Source organism: Protopterus annectens, chromosome 4.part0 (genome assembly GCF_019279795.1).
Source record: "Protopterus annectens isolate FY-2018-M chromosome 4.part0, PAN1.0, whole genome shotgun sequence".
NCBI classification, from domain to species: domain Eukaryota; kingdom Metazoa; phylum Chordata; order Ceratodontiformes; family Protopteridae; genus Protopterus; species Protopterus annectens.
The window spans coordinates 1,417,886,501-1,417,903,189 of NC_056733.1; positions in this window are offsets into that span (position 1 = coordinate 1,417,886,501).

Genomic DNA, 16,689 nt, shown 5'->3' on the forward strand with positions numbered 1-16,689 from the left:
TGCATGTGCTGTGCCGGTGGCTGTCAGTGTTTGCAGTTAGTGTCCCATATGTCAATGTGGACTACTCACAGGTATGTATGAATATACCAGCATGCACCATGTAGCTGCCACATAACAGTGAGGATGTCCCACGTTCCAAACATGTGTACTGATCCAAGGGCATGATAGCTGTGTATTAAGCTACTGTGGCTACAGACGTGACATCCATAAAGGGTGACATCACAGGTACAGTTACATGGAGTGGTGAGGTAAGAGAGCAGTCTAGCTGATTACAAGGGTAGAGGCCAGTGGGAAGTGTGATGCCTCATTGGGAATCAGTAATACACATTCCCATGACAGGATGCCAACACACAACTGCACCCACACACTCGGGTATTGACACACATGTATCCAGTGACGCAGTAACACAAGCACACACTCACGGATTCACTAACACAGTAACACACACTTGCACACAGTTGCTACTGGTGAGGTGAGGACCCCTGCCTATGTGCAAATCATCATTACAGTACTGTGCATCTACATGACGCACCACAGAGAATACACATGTACAGGTATTCAGCATAGCCTAAGATCAGGACATTAACATGGATAGTAGAATGCATCACCTGGATGGGGGGAGGGGTCTTATCAGTTCAGTATGGTAACATACATCCTCACATACCCAGGGCAGGTACTTGTATGTCATATCCATACACGAGGGTGTGTACTGGTGTACAGAAACAGTAATCTGCTAATGCTGGAAAGTACCGAGGGCCCCTGGTATGTGTACAGCTGACCTGGTTACAGACAGTGGTATCATTGCATTGCATAACACATGATGCAACTGTGTTAGTACATGGGTACTCTCTACAGTTGATGTAGAGCTTGGTACAGTCCACTGGTCAAGGGTCACATGGTGGTGTACTCTTTATATGTCCTACAACATGTATGGATGCATGTTGGTGGTCCGAGGGCATGGTGGTGTCTGAGGTTTACATCCTAGAATGCAACATGTGACACTGTGTCCTGCACATGACTCATCTGTGATGTCTTTCATAGGGGTACCGGTCAGTACATGTGAGTGGTCTTTATGTATGTGGGGACACCACCACCTGGAGCGGTCTGTACCTGTGTTATGGCCCACATGTCTGGTTCTGAGGTATATGATGGTAGTGCTATTGTGCACTACAGAGCCATCAGCCAGGTGTTCCTCACTGCACAGACATCAGTACTCCCCATTGTTGGATCTACAGTGACTAGCTGTGATTATGGACGCTACATATCTAGCACTGGTTAGCATAGGAAAACTATACAGCTGTCCTGTAGGTGTCAGGGTGTTATCCTGTGTTTAAGACATTTGCCTTGGAATGGCACTGTATGGGCGGATGCGACTTGGGTATTATCCCCACTCCCTTGAATCATGGATGCATGTCATATGTGTCAAAGGCCTGTCTAGTGTCAGCCATGTCATCCCAGAATGACAAACACTGGACAACCTCATACTTACAGCAGGACATTGGCTCATTGTGTTGTTCAAGCCATTGCCACCTCTAGCAAGGCTCATTGTGTAGGTCAAGCAGTTTCCACTCCTAGCAAGACATCACTGCAAGTGGCAATATTGTGCTTGGCATAAGATGGTACATCTAAGGTGATAGACAGCAGCAGACATTGTATAAAAGACTGGTGTCAAATATATGTAGAGCAGCGTTCCTGCTAACAATGACAACTGCTAACACCAGAGCCCATTACAATGTGTTCTTTATGTCTACCTGTAATAGCATGGCCACTGTGGCCTTCCATGTTAGAATCAGAGTGCATCCCAGTCAGCCCTGTGCTACTAAGTGTATGAGCATGCCCAGTATAACCTTGTGTAGATGGACACATAGTGCATTCCAAACAGCCCTGTGCTACTAAGTGTGTGAGCATTCCCAGTGACACCTTGTGTTGGTTATGTGCCTTTGTGTATGGGCATGGCCATTGTAACCCTGTATAGTGGTAGTAGTCGTCCATTCCACAGATGGGCATACTGCAGGTCAGGATGGATTCCTACTTTAAACACACAGGTTCACAAGTATGTACATCTTAACTGCCTGCATCCCTGTTGATGTCCGCATTCCTAGAAGGTCATAATGACAGCCTTGAAATGTGTAGCCTGTGTGGCGTGACTCGTAAGTATGTAGTATTGTAATAGTGATCTGTAAATAGGCAGGTGTTCCATTCCCACCACTGGTGTGTGTGTGTGTGTGTGTGTGTGTGTGTGTGTGTGTGTGTGTGTGTGTGTGTGTGTGTGTGTATGTGTGTGTCCATCTGCCTGAGGACTGAGTAATGCTTTTAGACTGCTCACACTCCTTACATTTCTTATACCCACCTTTGGCAAGGCTGATGATGTCACCCATCTACAAATACACCTCTAGGAGTACTGTGTCCCAGTAATCTCGGTAGCGCGTTCTGTAACTGCGTAATGCTGTAGTGTAGTAAAGTAGTTAGGTCAGTGTTCTAATCCCACACTTGCCATGTGTGTGTGTGTGTGTGTGTGTGTGTGTGTGTGTGTGTGTGTGTGTGTGTGTGTGTGTGTGTCTGTCTGCATGAGACAAGTACAGTGCTTTGTAGAGTATGCACCCTCTGTACAAATCGCATGACCACCTTTGTCATTCCTGCTGTTGTCACCTACCTAGGTATACACCTGTCAGTGTGCCGCAACCCAGTATTCACCGTAGCTCATGCCCTAAACGCATATTGCTGCAGTGTGATATGGTAGAGGTTTGTATACAGGACATGGCAAGTGTGTGTTTGTCTGTCAGAGCTTGTGTAGAGGTGGCCGTGATTGTCTTACCACTGGACATGTTTGGGAGCCGATTTTGTAGTTTTCATACATAGTATCCATCTTATGACACATTGGCCACCTCACGAGGAGTACAGCTGTCAGTCAGCCACTGGACTGTGTTGGCAAGCCATACCCATACATCTGGCAAAAGGCCTGGTGAACAAAGTATGCAGCCCTACTAGTACCTGGTATATGTCTCGCACCCATGTGCCATGCGCAAACAAACTTGCCTAGGATATCCCACTATGTTGCTAGTACCATGCACATTGATGACAGATAGTAGGCATGGTGTGAATGCAGTGGCCTGCAGAGGACATGGCACCTTGTACAGCGGTACAATAAGCACATATATGCGGACATTGTGCCTTCACTATGTTCCACACTGAATGCCTGCAACATATGTGGTGCCATCAAATGTGATCCACAGAGGCCAGGCAATGCTGTACACATGTGCCCTGTATGGACCCATGCCACTGACACCACGGAATACCTGTATCATACTATCCATGCAGGTGCAGGGTCGACCAGCTCACTATAAGCAGGTTTTGCCACACCAGGCCAGTAATGGCATATCGGGGGATAACAAGCTGTACACAACATGTGTCTGCCAAACCACGTACACCTGTACATGTCACTGTACAGTATTGTGGGACATGCACATCCCAGGCAATGTCCATGTGAAGGACTATCAAACACAGACATGGCATGCATTTCAAAGCTATGGCCATACACATTGGTAACCAGGATGTCAGGCCAGATAATGCAGTACCCATCTGTGTGGGACATTGCAGACACTACACTCCTGCACTGCACACCATTGTCGGGTGATGCGATGCCAAGGATTACCCCTCACCCAGCCTTGTACAGCCATCTTGCACAGCCAACCACTACACACCCATGAAGCAATGCATACATGCATGCCAGTACTGGCACCCTGTGTCTGCATGTGGGTTGTGATGCTCCCAGCCACAGTCACTCCCAGTATAACCCTCATTGGCATATCAACAGATGTCAAGCACTTTTACATGCCCTAGCCCATAGAACCTCCAGATATCCCCTGTGGTGCATGTGGTCCTGTGCATTACTGCAGTGTGGCAAACTAAGTAGATACGTTGTGTATTTGTTGCCCTGGCAAAGGTGTCAATGCGTGTCCATTATAGTGTGGTTGTGGTGACAATGGCATCCGTTCTCGTGGACAGCCATGTGTGCCACACCTAATGTATTTCTACTATATCTCTGTTGCAGATGTCACTCACCTATACACATATATGTTCTTACAGCGCAGCAACATGTTGCCTTTGTGGCACATGTAGTAACGTCATGCACATGTAATAGTAATGAGTAGTCAGTCAGGGGGTTGACCCCTGTACTATTCGGCGTGTGGTAGATGATGCTTATGGTTAAGTCTCCAAGCCTTCTCTGGTGTACTTTGCCTGTCCCACTCACACACTCTCTGGTGGATGTGAAGGAGTACACCTGCACAGCAACAGCATGTGTATTGTAAGTGATGGACATGGTCAGGTGATGGCCTCTGCACCTATTGCAGTCCTCCTCTAGCTGATTGCATGTGGTACAGCTGTGAAGGTGTTCCCATAGCCATCCGCATGATAAACACAGTACACTATCTAGGGAAACATGTTATTTGGCCATGACAGTCGCTGTGAGTGATACCTGGATGTGATGTTCTGACACGGCATCACAGATGATATCTAGATGTACCACAATCATTTTCCACAGTGGGAAATAGCCTAAAGACAGGAGGGTGATGTGCCATACATGACTACAGCATGTAAGTGTAGCTATGCTGCATTGAGACTACTACCTGTTTAACATGTGTGTGGTAATGGCTATACTGCATGTTATAATACAGACATGACAGTACTCTGTTCATGAGGGACCCCCATCTGTAGGGCCATCTGTGAACTGGTCAGTGTGTGCAACCATTTGTTTCCTGTGTTACACACTGAACACACATCTGTGCACAGCAGAAGCATGGTGTGAGGATTGCAGACAGTACATGATGATAGGGATGTGTTACTGCCATTGCATCCCTGACTGGACATGTGTCACATGAGACAGTGGTGTGACAGACACTGTATGGGGTTCCCAGTGACAAGCCAATAATGGGCAACTGTTCATAGCTGCGGTCACACGTCTACTACACATTGTACAGATGGCATGCAGTATATATGCATGTGTTGTGCTCCCTCTGCAAATGTATACCATCTGTTGTGTTGGGTTGCTGGTGATATCTATGCATACTGTTGTAGGTAATCCTGTATGCTGTTGTCTATCACTAAGCCATGTGTGGGTTTAAAATGCAACATCATAGGCTGAATGGGTTGGGAGGTCCCGACAGAACCTCCTGTCCCACTTCAGCTGACCATGGCACTGGGCACTAGCACATCTCGGGCCCAGCCATAGACATCAACCTCTGTTGGCTCTGCACCACCTTGTGGTGGTACCACCACTGAGGATGGAGCATGTCCCCCCTGGGAGCGGGACCAGACAGGTACATGTCTGCTGTCATGCGGTCCTAGATGTGTTGCATTGGTGGCTCCCTAAGAGGTTCTGAAGCCATATACGCCAGCTCAAGGGTGGAGTGTCACATTTACAGGGTGATGCTGCCCCTCCTGGACAGCCACCAGCACTGCCTCCTTTGCAGCTGTGTAGGTGCAGTGGCAGTTGCCCATGGCTGGGGACCTCCGTCCCACTGTTCCCATGGGCTTGTGAATGCCAAACACCCATCCCCATCCAGGGTGTATCCCCCCACATGTGTCATATACCAACCCTGTATGCTGTCTTTTCTGTGATCCTACCTATCCTCCATGGCCATACCTACACTCCTTCCCCAACATCTGACCCTCACCTACGGAAACATAAAACCAATCAGCTCCTAGGACAACATCTGCCCTATACATAGCTGTCCATTACACACATGTGCCCACTGGAGACATGAAACCCTTGTAATATGCATCACAACATACTCCTGTTATCCTCACCCCTGTCCCTCAGGCGCAAGATCCTGGTATGCACATCACTCCTACATGGTCCAGGCACACGTGATGAGGATGACCCCATTGTACACACAACACTACCTGTCCCTCTATGGTTACCCCATTTACCTTTATCATGATGATGATGTTGCACACAGCACCTTGCATGAGTACTGTTCACACATAATGATTGGACAGGTACTGTTGTGTTAATGTACATTGCATGCACAGAGTGATGTATACGGCTAATGTACAACTATTTGTGTGTATGACTGACACCTGTCTGTCTGAGGGAGTCTTGAGATCACATAGAGCAACACCACTACATAATACAGGCATTGCTGGTGTTTCCCATTTCATTCGTTTGTAATGCTTTATTGCCACATGGTATGTTCCTGATACATCTCTATATATATGTATGTACCTATATGCTGGACATAAACACTCACATATACATCTACATGATGGGATACATTCCTATACTGTTGAATGACTGTGCTGCATGATATGTTTGTGGTACTGTCTGTTGTCTGTATATCTGTCCTGGCGTATTGGTAATACACATTAGCTGTGTGTGCAGGGTCCTGGTTCCGACCCTTGCAAAGGGCATTTATTGGGTTGCAGGGCAGAACAAACCCACTGAAAACGGAGGGAGTAAGGCACATTAAAGCAGTTGGGAGCGGGTGTGCATGGGTTTGTGCGGTGTTAAGCACTGCTGACCTCTGGTTACAGCCTCTTAGACTCAGCCTCTAGATTGCTTTACCAGTGCAATACTCGTATACTGGTATCCAAACACGCTTACACCCGCTCGCTCCCACACTTGCAAATGCACTGACATTGGTGCTTGCATCTGTCACTTACACCCCTGGGTGGGAGTGAGGACAACAATATTACCTTGTGATGCCTATTACATCAGACTACATGACTATAGTATCGGGAATGGCTGTCTATTAGGCGACGGTATGGCGTTCGACTGTACAGAATCAGCGGCCTGTCCGGTGAATCAATCATATTATTTGTGTGTTCCTCATGCAATCTGCTCCCACTTTGTGATGCCTATCACATCGGACTACATGACTACAGTCATAGCCAGCCATAGGCATAGGCCAACTAGGCGGCCACCTAGGGTGCCGCTTTAGTAGGGGCACTTTTCCAGTATTTATTTGGTGTAGGTAGACCAGGATGGGGGCACTGGGTGGCGTGGTGGGGGAGTGCTGTGGTGCCCTTTTTCCTAGGGTACCAGTTGACCTAAGGCCGCTCCTGACTACAGTATCGGAAATGGCTGCCCATTAGGCAACTGCATGGTGTTCAACTGTACGGAATCAGTGGCCTGTCCATTGAATTAATCATATTAATTGTATGTTCCTCATACAATCTGCTCCCGTCTGGCTGATACATGGGAACCGAGACTCTTCAATACAGACAAGTAGTTGGGTTGTGGGAGCCACATCCATCAGCCGAGTCATGCTACCTCATACCTATTATAGGTTTGCCACCTTTTCAATTGGCCAAGGTGGGACTTTAGGGTTACCACCTGTTCCACTTTGCAAGTGACAGTCCCTCTTTAGGCAGTTGTGTCCTGCGGAAATAATCAAGACATAGCAAATGTCCTGATTACAGGACATTATTATAGTCTACATTTCATTAATAGTTGCATAAAACAGTTATTTTATATATGAAACTTCTATATGTTATGTGAAGTAGCATAAGCAATTCAAATGTTACTAGATTAAGCTTTTATTTGTGCAAATAAGTATAATTCTGTACTATGCACGGTTGTAGGTATGTTTTGTCCTGGAAAGTCTGACTTTTCTACAGAACATGTCTCACTTTGGCCATTTGGAAAGGTGGCAACCCTATAGGACCTATATTTAGAGATGTCAGACTTTGCAGGGCAACACATACCCACAGCCAGTAGAAAGGAGAGTACTTCACTGTTTTGCCTAAATAAAAGGTCATTCTTGTAGCATTATAGTTGCTTATACTGTTTCTTATAACATTTAGGTGTTTCAGGTACAAAATGATTGTTTTATGCAACTACTACAGACAATATAGGAAATCTTTGCCCTAAATCACAGGACATTTGCCATAATTACATTTATTTTTCAGGACACAACTGCCCAAAGGGGACTGTCCATCACAAAGGTGGACAGGTGGTAACCCCAACCCTATTATTCTACCATCTTTCTAAGGTAGTCGGCGGAACATGCACTTTCTCTCAATAGCAGACCTCTCATACAAATGGGGAAGAATGAACACTAAATCAGGGACACTGCATAACAACCTCAGGGACACATTTAGAAGGTTGGTGCTATTAACCTGACACACTGACGGACCCAGAGCACATATGTATTCATACACATTGTCTGAGGTACATGCTGTTTAGGACTCTTACATGTTGTCATTATTCATTATGTGTATTCTGCCACCTTTCCTCCTAATATCACTAGTTCTAGGAGTGTTTAGTTGGGACTGTGTTAGATTCTGATTCGTAATCACGGACGTCCCCGGTAATCGGGGACAGTTCAATGATATGGTCCCTATGTGTTCCCCCAATGGTTTATGGACTGTCCAGTAGATGTGCTCTTAAGGTTTGGGAGGTATGGGTGTCTGCTATACCCACATCGGAATATTACTTACATCCACGGGGCGGTCCTAATACGCATCTGCCAGCCAACACCTGCACGCCTAGGCCCATAATCGCATACCCATAGTTCCCCTACCTGCCACTACTCTACAGCACTCATCCTTATTGTGGGCACAGTTGTGTCAACCCATGTGTTATCGGGCTTGCACAACCTACTGTTCCGTGTACAGCTACATCCTGATCACTGTAGTCTTTACTGGCATTGCCTGGAAGAAAAATTTTTGGTGTCCCACAAGGGACGTCGCTGTCCATGTTTAAAGTGTAGACCTTGTAGAGCTCTCCCACTGGTAGTTTCCTACCAGTGGTCTGGGAAGCAGTGTTGTATTTACCTTTATTGTGTGTCTGTATGTCTCACCGGCATAGCTGGGGGGGTGGGAGGTAGATGTTTGTTGATTGAACCTCCCACCAACATATACTCGGTTTGAACATACGTTACCCGTAGCTGCTGTAACATAACCTAGGTATATACAAGTGTATATTTACTGTAACACACATATATATATATATATATATATATATATATATATATATATATATATATTTACATTAATATATACAGATATATCTGCATATGTATTCATACATGTATATTCATATCTTGCTGTATATATATATATATAGATAGATATAGATATATATATATATATATATATATATATATATATTTGTGTGTGTGTGTGTGTGTGTGTGTGTGTATATATATATATATATATATATATATATATATATATATATATATATATATATATATGTCTATACACTAAATATTACAGGGGTTTCTGCTGCTGTTTCTCTTCACATTCGTTATGACTGCTATATTGTGACCATGTTCATTCTTCATATCTATATATATATAAATATATCTATATATATATATATATATATATATATATATATATATCTACATGTGTATATATATATATATATATATATATATATATATATATATATATATCGGTTTGTACATACACATGCATATACACCTCCATGCTTATTTACATTTCCCATACCGTTGAATCACCACCACTTACCGTCACGCATACATGCTTGCATACCCACTTATGTCTAGGGTTGCCCTCTTTTCAAATGGCCAAAAAGGGGCATTTTTGGGACACACATCAGATTTTCCAGGCCAACACATACGCAACGATCAGTACAAAGGATGGTACTTTAGTTTTATGCCTAAATATAAGCGTATTGTTGTAACAGTTTAGTTGCTTATTAGGTTCATAGATTACTACTAGGCTAATTGCCCTTGTGGGCCATTTTAAGCCTAGACAATTACCCCATGTGAGAATCAAACCCTGCACCTTGTGCATGTAAGGTAACTGTCTTAACCATTATGCCACCCTACTTGCTTATTCTGTTTCTTGTAACATTTAGGTATTTTACATATGGAAATAAGTATTGTATGGGACTATTACATAAAATATGGGACATAATTATGTCCTACAATCACAGGACATTTGACATTTATAATGGTTTTGGCATGGACACAACTGCCTAGAGGGGGACTGTCCCTCACAATGTGGGACAGGTGGTAACCCTAACCATTAGGCTAGGATTAGCAATTGGTGGAGCGCTAACATGATGCGTTTCACTTCCACTTGGTATAACTATTGACACTATAATGGAATACGGGCACAAGTTTTTAAATGTCATTTGTTTGAGGGACGGGGACTCAATATTCAGCTACATGCCTTTGTGTTTACTTTTTATTTTGGTGTTCGCAAAGCTGTCTTTGCATACATTTCAGTATCCACGGACACTGACAGGAGTGATTACTATTAGAAGCAGGCTGTACTAGTCAGCATTTTAGGTTGCGTGTATGCAACTGACATGTTCACACCTCTGTGCAGCACTTGGACACGCCCCATGCACTCACGCATGTTTCCTATGCACGTTGCCATTACGGCAGCGCGCTTTCATTAATATGCATGTGGTGCTGCTGAACCATCTCTACGCTGCACGGTCGGTGCAAGGCTAACGCCGTCCTTGCGCAGAGTTTCATGAATCCCGGGGTTTATATGTAGAAACTGAATTTGTTTCCCAATGTTTTGTATGATTTTTCTAACTACTGCAAGGAGATGCCAAAGCGTGTTTTATTATTTAGCTTTTATGGAAGTAGAATATTCAGTATTATTGTTGATCTAGTTAAAAAAATTATCACACCATAATTCTTAAAAAAAATACTTATCTCTTCCCAATAAACATTTAATTTCTCACAATCCATAGACATATGTGCCCAATCAGCTTTTACATACTTTCTGCATCTCCAACAAGTTGAAGAAGTCACTTTACTAAATTTGGAAATTTTATAAAGAGCACGATTTTATTCTTATCATCAATTGACAAATTTAATCTACCACTATCTAAAAAATTCCAAAATGGTGCATCAAAGTTGTTATTATTTATGATTAACTTATACAACTTAGACAGATTTCCTTTTAGGTTAATTTACCTTCTGTAATAGCAATCATATATTCATACAATGGGGAATGGTGTTCTGCTCCTTTTCACCCATATTACCTACAAATCCATCTAATTTCTTTCTAATGGATAGTATTAACTAATTAACAGATTCACCCAACTTACTATCTTTCATTAAACATTCTGATATCTTAAGTTTCCTCTTTTCAGAGCAATCATACCATAATAGTAACCCATTTCATTTTAATACAGTTATTTCAACAGCGTTCTGTGTTTCCACAAATCTAGAGGTGTATGCACTGGGAAAGCACAATAATTTCCATTTTAAAATTAATGGGATTTTATAAACATACTTCCTGACTGTTTTTTTTAGGGCTGAGTTCATATATGAAGAGTCCAGTGATTAGAGTGCTGGTTTCCTCATGGCTAAAATTTAATTATTTCTGAAAGTATGGAATTAGTTTTCACATCTAGGAGAGGGGAAATAAAGATAAAAAAACAGATACTGACTAGTATAAGTCAAAGCCCAAGCAATAACATGTCTTAGCATGAATTACCTCAATTTCAAGCTAAATAGGGCCTGTGTTAGCAGCTATATATTTGGCACAAATGTTCCTATTAGAAGGGTTAAACTTAATTATTTGAAGATGTACATAGTTATAAGTGTTTGTATTATGTTCATAGGTTAAGAGGGTATTCTGGGGATGTGTTTAGTTTCTTGTTTGAGTTTTTTTAACAAAAAGTCTTGTAAAATGTGACACAGGCTCCAATGCTGATAATAAGAAAAAATGTATAAAGGATTTACTTATCAAACATTAATGGGTACTTGTATCACAAAAGCTGGAATTAGACATTTAAAAAAGTTGCCTTCTATAATATATGGGAACAATGACCTTATTATAATGGTGACTCTTTCCATACTATCTTAGAATGTTAATGGTCCCACAGGTGTAGACAAAAAGGAAAAAAATAATTATATTAAGAGCAAATAATTTGGGAAGAACAGAGCATGCAGATTTGATAAAGAAAGGATTTTAGGATGTATATTCTGCTGAATGTCAGGGACAAAAAAAAAAGAAGTACTTATATTAATTGCCACCAATAGTGATGGAAGAGGAAACATAGATAATAATGCAGCTTTGTAGAACTAAGGCTCTACTAGCAAGGGGCAAATATTATACTGTTATGCATTTATATTCCGCTTAAAACTGCTATTTTGAAGCTTAAAGAAATTTTGGGAGAAATAATTGGCTTCCAGCAGAGAATATTACTTATAGGTGGGTACTGGAATTTGATTTGCAACAATGAAGATGCATTTTGGGGGGGGGCTAGAAGAGCAAATATAACAAAAGAGGGTAGATTAATGAAGGAATTTATGAAAATATTTAGCATGGAAGACATACCCCCAGATTTAATAAAATCCATGTAGGCATAGTATAGAGCCTACATGGAAGTTACCGTGTCCATGCACAAGGTTTCTCCTCAGTAGCATGCCATGCATATTAATGATGGTGCATTGCTGAGAGAGAGCCATGGAACACAGTTAATGAATCAGTGTAGGGAGTGTGTGACTAACTGTTTCCGCAGATGAGTAACATACTCCATGCACTGTCCAAGTGCACTATATCAGTGTATTTAATTTTATTTTGTTTTTTCAAGTTTGTACTGCATGCTGTGTTGAGCAGCAATTGACACGTGTGACATCTAAAAATAGAAACAGGTTGCATTTAATTTGTGATTCAAAGGTCAAATTTAAGCATAGCTTAGCAGGTTTGCATTGTGCACTATGGTGCTTAGCAGTGCTTAAAGTTAGCTCAGAGGTATATGTAAAAGTATACCAGCATTCCACATAGCCAAGTGGTTAGAGTTATGGCCTTATGTGCAGTAGGTGCAGGGTTTGAATACATGGAAGGGAAATTTAAGCATTTATTTTCCAAAGACAAATTATTTTGATTATTTTTTAAATTCTGATCTGCTGTGCTCATCTAAGTTCTGCTAAGACCTGCTAAGCTCTGCTTAAATAATCTCTGTTTATGCATTGATTGGCAGGGCTTGGCATTGCTTGGCTGTGCTTAGCTGGTTTGCACACTGCTAAACATTGCCAGTTTAAGCACTTCTCGGCACAGTTGTGCTGGTTTGTGCAGTGTTAAGTGCCGTGCTTGATTTTTAAAAATTGCTTAATGGTGCATAAGGGTGAGAAAACAGACTATATTAAGCTCAACAGGCAGGAATACAGCATAATCCATTGAAGTGCTTCCTCTGAGGAATACATTATGGCAGGTGTTGGAGAGGGTTCATGCTTTTGGGTGCAGTGTTGGGGCATTCAGGAGTACAGAGTAATGGCTGGACTCCTTGTAAAAAAAAAACATGAGGGCCGGCTGACACAGGGAGGTCACCAGGGCACAGAGTGCAAGGCAGAGGCCTGGGACTAGCTGGCAAGGGATCTCACCAGTGCAGCTAGTATCACCCGCACAGGTGAGCAGTGTCATCACCACCATGATGACCTGAAAAAATGGAAGGGAGCTCTCTTGGACATCTGGGTCCAAGGATTCCAGGCTGAGAATGTCCCACATGTATGTAAGTACCGTTACCTGTGTTTCACCAATATTTAATCTTGAATGTCTGCTAAACTGGTATGCATAATGGTGTCCTTCTCTCCCAACAGCTGCAGAGGAGAGGGCTCATAACATTGAGGCACATGCCAGGCGCTTGACCAGGTTTCACAGTGAGTGTGGTGAGTACAGTTGTATTTTGCAGTCTATAGTCAGATAACCAAGAAAGAGTAAAGGATTACCTGCCATTAGGTATATGCAGTAAAGATTGTATTGCAATGAATGGTGACATACACTTGTACTTAAATAAGTGACTACTGCCAACTGTAATGCAATAAACAGGGAAGAGTAAAGTATTAACTTTGCTAAAATAAATGAAATAAAGTTTCTACTGCAATAACTGTGGAATTGCAGCTGTATTGCAACACCTGCATTACAACAACTGCTGTGCAATAAAAAAATGAAACTATACCAGTAACTGCATGAAGATACTGCTAATACAGCTGTGTTGTGCAATATGTGTGGAATTTGGGCTGTTTTAATTAAATCCAAACCTGGACTCTTCAGGAATTATTCTAAGGCTAACCTCCTGCTTTTAAGTGAGAACCTGGCAAAATTTCAAGCCCCCATAAACCCTGAGAACACTTCTGCCAATGCAGAACTGTTCACAGAAACCCTGTATAAGCATGTTAATAGCTGCATAGAGGCAGCTGTACCTACCAGGAAGAAGTACAGGACTAACTCAAAAAACAAGCCATCCTGATGAAATCACAAAATCAATTAGCAGTATAACAAGAGGAAGAAAATCATGGCAAAAATTAGGAGGTGCAGCACCCAGCAAGATAAAAGCACTCTCATCAAACTAAACAAACAACTCAGAGGACAAATAAAGTCTACCAAAGCCAAATTTGAGGAACATTTGGCATCCCAGGTCAAGAACAACCACTAAGCATTCTTTAGCTATGTCCACAATCACAAAGCCTGTACACAATTGTGTGCAGAGCTACTTGTAAATGGAGCCACCTATACTGAGCCAGAAGATATAGCAAACCTCCTGGCTGATAAATTCAGCTCCAACTTTACTCCTCTCTCCCCCTCAACCTTCCCTCAGGAAATATCATCAAATATAACCCCCCTACTATCAGTAGGGCACAGGTCTTTAATGTTCTCAATATGACCAAGAACACTGCATAAATGGGCCCAGATAATATCCCAGGATGCATTCTAAATAGCATGAAACATGACCTATCAGGGCCTCTGGAACTACTATTTAACTGTAGCCTCTAATCAGGCTTCATGCCTCATGAATGGAGAAAGGCAACAGACATCCCTCTGCACAAAGGTAGGTCATCTACAGACCCTGGAAACTACAGACCCATAAGTCTCACTAGTCCTATATGTAAAGCCATGGAAATAATTATCATGGTGATGATCAATGGAGATATAGTAAACCTCCAGACACTGGACCCAACCCAGTTTGGTTTTGTCAAGGGAAGATCATGCCTACTCAATCTGGTGGACTTCTTTGAGAAGGTCACCAAAGTAATGGATGAGGACAAAATCATTCACACTGCTTACCTTGACCTGGCCAAGGCATTTGACACAATACCCTACTCGGGCATTGTTGACAAGCACAAGAGGTTAGATACAAACCCACATGTCACCCAGTGGATAGCATATGGCTCACAGACAGGATGGAGGAATTTAGAATTGGGGAGTCCACCTCTACAAAGAGGCCAGTCACAAGGGGAGTCTCTCAGGGATCAGTCTTTGGACCACTCCTTTTTGGCATTTACTTCTCAGAAGTCAAGATCAATGTCAGTGGTCTCTTTCTGACTAAATTTGCAGATGATTGCAAATTAGGAGCTGTCACTGAATCTCACACTGACACAAATGTTCTCCAGGAGGGGCTTACACAGACAAACAACAGGTGTCAGAGTCATGGACTAAAACTAAACACCAAGAAATGTATAATAGTATCCTTTGGGAAGCCATCCATCCCTGGTGACTATCATATTGAGATCACATCCCTTAAAGTTGACTCAGTAGTCAGAGACTTAGGGAAACACATAGATACTAATCTAGCCTTTGATCATCCCATGTCTACAGTGGTGAGGAAGTCATTCTATGTTGTGCAACTTATAAACAAAGGTATGGCAACTAAGTCCAAGGAAGTCATTGTTTCACTGTATTTGGCATTCATCAGACCTATCAATGAGTACAATGACCCCTTTGGTATGTACCTAACCAGGCATATCCAACAAGTGGAACGTCCACAGAGGTTCCTCACTAAAATAATACAGGGCATACATAATATGTCCTATGCAGACTCCCCAAAAGGCCCTATCCATGTATTCTGTCTCCTACAGGCTTTTGTGGGGAGATCAATGCCAGGTATACATGGCATTGTCAGACCCCACTCTGTGGACCTCCTGCATATCCACAAATCAAGCATCAGCACAATTGCCCATTCTAAAGACTTAAACCTTGCCTGTGATATAAATAGGACCTGATGGAGAGATAGGTATGTATCCTGGAGACTACGCTATCTATGGAACAGGCTCCCTATCCATGTGAAGCAGAGTTCCTCCCTAACCCAATTCAAGTAAAACTTGGACAATTGGATGGGAGATCGGAAATTTATCCCTGGTTTGGCATCCATGTCTCTAATGGACACAGGTAACCTGTAAATGGTTCATCTCCCAGGCCCATGCTTATACTTATCAAGGGTATCAGAACTTGTCAGAGATCTGGGATGCACAGCTATGCTTAAAAAGGCCCTTGTGGTCATTAGCCTAGTAAACACCTATAAATCAATTATGACAACTATTCTGCAATAAAAACACAAAATAATACCAGTTTCTGCCTCAAGGTTTATCTAATAAAGGGTGGTGTGCAATAAGTGTATATTCAGAGCTGTTTTACAATAAATGAATTATGACACCTGTTCTGCAATAACACATGAAGCAATAACAACAGCACCCAAGGTATATTGTATATATCAAGATTGTCTTGTTTTAACCATTGCATTTCAGCTATATGCAGTCAGGCTCTGAGGTATGGTGCTGCAGGCAAGTATAACAGTGTAATAGCTGTAGACTGCAAATATACTGTCAGCAAATGGATATGGGTGAGCTAGCCAACCCAATAATCTGATATGGTTTGTAGACTTCACAGATATTTCAACCCACTAACAATATATTGTGTACACCTACATTCTATGTAGTAATGTATAGGTTACCTAGTATCTCTGTCATG